This window comes from Somniosus microcephalus, chromosome 9 (assembly GCF_052327205.1).
Source record: "Somniosus microcephalus isolate GS21.2 chromosome 9, FLI_Smic_1.0, whole genome shotgun sequence".
NCBI lineage: Eukaryota > Metazoa > Chordata > Chondrichthyes > Squaliformes > Somniosidae > Somniosus > Somniosus microcephalus.
Window position 1 is genome coordinate 60517303 of NC_140995.1, and position 6000 is coordinate 60523302.

At 50.6% G+C, this 6000-nt stretch overlaps 2 protein-coding genes across 6 annotated transcripts in view; one reads left to right on the forward strand and one right to left on the reverse strand.

Moving 5' to 3' along the window:
- The window catches only part of fbxo16 (F-box protein 16), a 45545-nt gene extending 40488 nt beyond the window's left edge, over positions 1 to 5057 (reverse strand). For both annotated transcript variants that reach the window (XM_085996651.1, XM_085996650.1), the window contains exon 1: positions 4979 to 5057. The gene's annotated coding sequence lies outside the window, so the exon portion shown is untranslated. The remainder of the gene's footprint in view (positions 1 to 4978) is intronic.
- The window catches only part of LOC147112414 (frizzled-3), a 127443-nt gene continuing 126414 nt past the window's right edge, over positions 4972 to 6000 (forward strand). For 2 of the 4 annotated variants that reach the window (XM_085996645.1, XM_085996648.1), the window contains exon 1: positions 4972 to 5268. The gene's annotated coding sequence lies outside the window, so the exon portion shown is untranslated. Of the gene's footprint in view, positions 5269 to 5326; positions 5377 to 6000 lie in introns of those variants that run through there. The other 2 variants (XM_085996649.1, XM_085996647.1) reach the window with 2 other exon arrangements.

Consider the following 6000-nt stretch of genomic DNA (forward strand, 5'->3'; position numbering starts at 1 on the left):
AATGTATAAACCATGGTGTCACCTAACCATCAAAGGTGATGAATCCGACCCAGACAACTACATGTCAATCGGCCTAACTTCTGTACCAGGCAGAGTAAAAGAACCCATCCGAAGGATATAGGTTTTAGAAGGGTAGGATCATGCCTGACAAACCTCATTGGTGCACACTAGGAGATTGCACAGCTGCGGCCTGCCATTTTCCATCCAATATGTCCTACAGCATATGCCAAGAGCACTGAAGTGGAAAATTTACCCTTGTACGAAAGGCTGATATTTAAAGATATTTAGTAGATGAGAATCATATACATATAAATTCAAGTGTAGCCATTGACCAAATAATATTACCCATAATTATTCCTGAGTAACTAAAAAAGTTAAGACTTGTTCAAAATGCAGCTGCGAAGGACAGTCAAAAGCAGTTTTGACAACAGCCACACACTGCGAGTGAAGGTTAAATTGCTAAAAAAAACATATTACTGTATGATGCTAAGTAGAAATTAGAATTCGCTTAACAAAACTAATTGCAACGATATTTAAAAAATAATTAGTACAAGGACATAAAATGAGAGAGATCATGGAGATAAGGTATTTATCTGGTAGATTAAAGTGAGAAAGTTTGGATACCTCAAGACTAGTGAAACAGCGCTGATATGGGCCCTTGGTATAAAGGCCTTGTACCAGGGAAGCTAGAAATGAAAGAGATAAAGTAAATTCCAATGGGGTGAAAAACTATAAACAAGATAACACTGAACATGGCAAAGTTGGTGGAAAAATACTGGAAAGGCGGGATGCTACCTTAGTCTGAGTGACAATGGTATTTTGACCATTAGAACCAATTATAAAAGGTGATTTTGTTAAAGACCATATATGGACACTGGCCAAATGAACTGTTGATAAGAAAAGGGTTAAAACCTCAATACTCAAAGAACAACTTCACACAGACGTACTGCGAGAACAAAGGAACAGACATAAGACGACGTCATCTGTGTCCGAGAGGTTCCAGAGACCAAGGGCTGTGAGCTACTCGTTAAAACTATCGCCTAATATTAAGTATATTACACTGTATGCTTAATAAATCTTGATCTATTGCTCAAACATACTGGCTGCTGCCTATTGGTGTCTTGTCCAAGAACTCAGAGATCATTACACCCTATACTTTCACGACACTCCAGATAATGTACAGTGGAATTTCAGTTCATTTAGACTTTCAGAAGGCCTTTGACAAGGTTCGACATCAAAGGCTTCTTATTAAGAATGAAAGCAATGGTGGTCCAGGGATTGAATGTGAACTGGAGTACATTTTCCATAGTTCTGCACCATTGGCACGTCTACACTCGTCAAAGGGGTTTTGTAAATCCAGAGATTTGCGCCTGGTGTGAGCTGGGATTGCGCTGCCTGCTTTTTCCTGGCTGGGTTTTTAATAGGCACACAAGGGCTCCATTAAGGGTGTCAGAATGATGTTAATTAAGTAACCCTGCATTTTCCATTCACTACTCCAAACATGTGATGCCAGCACTGAAGGCCATTCTTAAACTCACTCCCTGGCTGTTGACAGTCAATCTTATAAAGTTGTGTTTAGCTGGTTTGGGAGTACTGTGTGCAGAGACTTACTTTGGCTTTTTTTATTTGCTTTTATTGTGTTTTGTTTGGTATGTGGATTTTATTTGTCAATTTTCCAGGAAATTTTGCAATTTAGTATTATTTCAATTCCTTCCATTCTTCACCTCCTACCATTGGCTATCAGTTCAAACACCCTATGCTGGTCGGTTGGTCGTTCCTGTTCTCAGAGAGCTAGAACCCAAGGAGGAATTCCACAGAAATGTGCAAGAGGCAGGTGTAGATGAGGCCTCGGTTTAACGTATCCGAAAGATGGCCCCTCTGAGAGTGCAGTGTTCCCTCAGAACTGCACTGAAGTGCCAGCCGGTTTATGAGCTGAAGTCTCTGCAGTGTGTCTTGTACCCATGACCTTCTGACTTAGAGGTGAGACCAATGAGTCAGGGCTGATACCTCTTCCTGTTAGGCTGATAAGCTTCTAATGGGTAGGACAAGTGCACCATCTGGCAAGATTATGTGATGGGCTAATGCTTTGACAGAGGCTTGAATGAAGACTTGAATGAAGATCTTTTTAAAAATTCATTCATGGGATGTGGGCATCGCTGGCAAGGCCAGAATTTATTGCCCATCCCAAATTGCACTGGAAAAGGTGGTGGTGTGCCACCTTCTTGAACCGCTGCAGTCCATGAGGTGAAAGTACTCCCATAGTGCTGTTAGGGAGTTCCAGGATTTTGACCCAGCAACAATGAAGGAATGGTGATATATTTCCAAGACAGGATGGTGTGTGACTTGGAGATGGTGGTGTTCCCATGCGCCTGCTGCCCTTGCCCTTCTAGGTGGTAGAGCTCGCAGGTTTGGGAGGTGCTGTCGAAGAAGCCTTGGCAATTTGCTGCAGTGCATCTTGTAGATGGTACACACTGTAGCCACATTGCGCCGGTGGTGGAGGGAGCGAATGTTTAAGGTGGTGGATGGGGTGCCAATCAAGCAGGTTGCTTTATCCTGGATGGTGTCGAGCTTCTTGAGTGTTGTTGGAGCTGCACTCATCCAGGCAAGTGGAGAGTATTCCATCACACTCCTTACTTATGCCTTGCAGATGGTGGAAAGGCTTTGGGGAGTCAGGAAGTGAGACACTCGCTGCAGAATACCTAGCCTCTGACCTGCTCTTGTAGTCACAGTATTTATGTGGCTGGTCCAGTTAAGTTTCTGGTCAAAGGTGACCCCCAGGATATTGATGGTGGGGAATTTGACGATGGTAATGCCGTTGAATGTCAAGGGGAGGTGTTTAGACTCTCTCTTGTTGGAGATAGTCATTGCCTGGCACTTGTGTTGTGTGAATATTACTTGCCACTTATCAGCCCCAAACCTGAATGTCGTCCAGGTCTTGCTGCATGCGGACACAGACTGCTTCATTATCTGAGGAGTTGCGAATTGAACTGAACACTGTAATCATCAACGAACATCCGCCCTTATGATGGAGGGAAGGTCATTGATGAAACAGCTGAAGATGGTTGGGCCTAGGACACTGCCCTGAGGAACTCCTGCAGCGATGTCCTGGGGCTGAGATGATTGGTCTGCAACAACCACAGTCATCTTCCTTTGTGCTAGGTATGACGCCAGCCAGTGGAGAGTCTTCCCCTTGATTCCTATTGACTTCACTTTTACTAGGGCTCTTTGATACCACATTCAGTCAAAGGCTGCCTTGATGTCAAGGGCAGCCACTCTCACCTCACCTCTGGAGTTCAGCTCTTTTGTCCACGTTTGGACCAAGGCTGTAATAAGATCTGGAGCTGAGTGGTCCTGGCAGAACCCAAACTGGGCACCGCTGAGCAGTTTATTGGTGAGCAAGTTCCACTTGATAGCACTGTCAATGACCCCTTCCATCACTTGGCTGAAGACTGGCATCTGTGATGGTGGGGACCTCAGGAGGATGCCGAGATGGATCATCCACTCGGCACTTCTGGCTGAAGATGATTGTAAACGCTTCAGCCTTTTCTTTGGCACTCACATGCTGGCCTCCGCCATCACTGAGGATAGGGATATTTGTGGAGCCTCCTTCCTCCCATTAGTTCAGCCTCTATTTATAAAGCCCAAGATCCCATATGCTTTATTAACTTTTTCGTTAACCTGTCCAACCACCTTCAAAGATTTGTGCACAAGCATCCCCAGGTCTCTCTGTTCTTGCACCCACTTTAAAATTGTACCATTTAGCTTGGATTGTCTCTCCTCATTCTTTCTACCAAAATGTATCACCTTGTGGCGTACCGATCACAGAAAGGACACAATCCGCTTTCCGGTCCGTAGACTATAAATCAGGCGTCATGCCTTTAAAGAAGGATCACACCTTTAAGAAACTCGATCTGCAACATAGTTAAGCCCAGAGCGGGGGAGGGGCAGTCGAAGCTGTGCACTGATGAAAGGCAGTCGTACTTTGTGTAGTCTCTGACTCCATTTTGTGTTCAGCGTGCAGCCTCAACAATTAAACCTTTTCTGTTGAACCTCTCCGAGTTCAGTATTTTTTGCTAGGAGTAGGTAGACTCCTGCATTGGTGACCCCGACGTGATTGTGGAGCTGCCCAGGGAGGCGAGGAGGTAGTCGTACATCGTTGCGTCGGCGGTGATGCTGCGGAGTCGGAATTGCGATTCGGCTTGAAGGAACCAGGCGGTGGCCAGGTTCTCCCAGAACTCCGGCAGCTTCACAGAAACTGCGTTTGTGTCAGCCATGGTTACGCTTAGGAGTCGTCCTGAGCGCACACTTTTCTGATTCGAATTTTATCCGCCACGTATCCGCCCATTTCACCAATCCGTCTGTCCACTTGAAGCCTGTTATTATCCTCTTCACTGTTTACTACACTTCAAAGTTTTGTGTCATCTGCAAATTTCGAAATTGCAGAGCACCGACAGAGGGAAGAGTAAATGAGACAAAAAACAAAGATACAACAGGTGCTGGAAATCTGAAATAAAAGCAGAAAATGCTGGAAACACTCAGCTGGTCAGGCAACATCTGTGGAGAAGGAGATCGGGTGAACGAGCTTTCGGCAGAGGAGTGACTGAGATGTTGTTTACAGGCCAGCTGGTGATGACTGACCTCAATCCCACCCAGGAGAGAGGGCGGTTTACCGTAAAACGGCCACCAGACTGAAACCCAGGGAGATGGGGCACTGCAGCCATTTAGCCGGCAGAGTATCTGGGGCTGGCTGGATGGCCGCTGGGTGCGGATGAAGAAAGGGCCTGAGGATCCCACACAGGGAGGGAGATATATGGAGAACACCACTCCACCCCCATCCAATCCCATGCCCCATCCCCCCCATTACTGGCTCGGGGTCGCAGAGACAGGCCTACACTTGGGGTTCTCAGCACGAATTATTAATTGCTATGTCGCCACTCGGCTGGCCGCTTGCTTCACGGCATGATTGTCCTGTCCTCACCTCCCCTCAGTCGGACAGCAACAGACGCCATCTTTGCCTCCGCTTTGGCCTCGCTCGGTTTCTATGGCAACAGCCTCCTCCCCCGCCCCTTCTACCAACGGCAGGCCGACCGACCAATCACATCTCTAGCCCAGCGTCATGAGACCGAGGTGGAGGACCGCGTTTCCCGGGTAACGAATATCGCCGCTTACCATTGGTCGCATCCTTTCAACCAATCAGGCCTCGTGTCGGAGGCGGGTTTGACGGTGGTGCGGGCGAGTGTCAGGATGGAGAACGGCTGCTTGTGAACGGTGAGAGGGGAAGCGGCGGTGTTGGCGCCGGCAATGAATGGCGAGGGGGGAGGGACAGAGAGTCGCGATTAACCGGTGCAGCAGGTGTTCAATTTACCGGAGCTTCAGGTGCAGCCTGGGGGCGGCGCGGCGGTTAACGGTTGGAGGGCGCGCGGACAGCGCCGCGGTGCTGCAGCTCGGGCTCCATCACCGGCTCCCCTTCTCCCCCCGCCCCCCCCTGTACTTGGCTCCTAGCCCCCGGTATCCCCCACCCACCCGGCTCCCTGCTTCCTCCCGGCTCCCTGCTTCCTCCCGGCTCCTGGTCCCCCTGCTCCCATGCCGGCCCCCCCCCCCCTCCCTGCTCCCTTACCGGGCCCCCACCCCCTGCTCCCTTACCGGGCCCCCCCCCTCCCCTGCCGGGGGCCCCCTTCCCCCCCCCCCTGCCCGGGGGCCCCCTGCTCCCTTGCCGGGGGCCCCCCCTGCTCCCTTACCGGGGGCCCCCCCTGCCGGGGGCCCCCTTCCCCCCCCCCCCCCCTGCTCCCTTGCCGGGGGCCCCCTTCCCCCCCCCCTGCTCCCTTGCCGGGGGCCCCCCCCTGCTCCCTTGCCGGGGGCCCCCTTCCCCCCCCCCTGCTCCCTTGCCGGGGGCCCCCTTCCCCCCCCCCTGCTCCCTTGCCGGGCCCCCCGCCCTTGCCGGGGGCCCCCTTCCCCCCCTGCTCCCTTGCCGGGGCCTCCCCCTGCTCCCTTGCCGGGGGG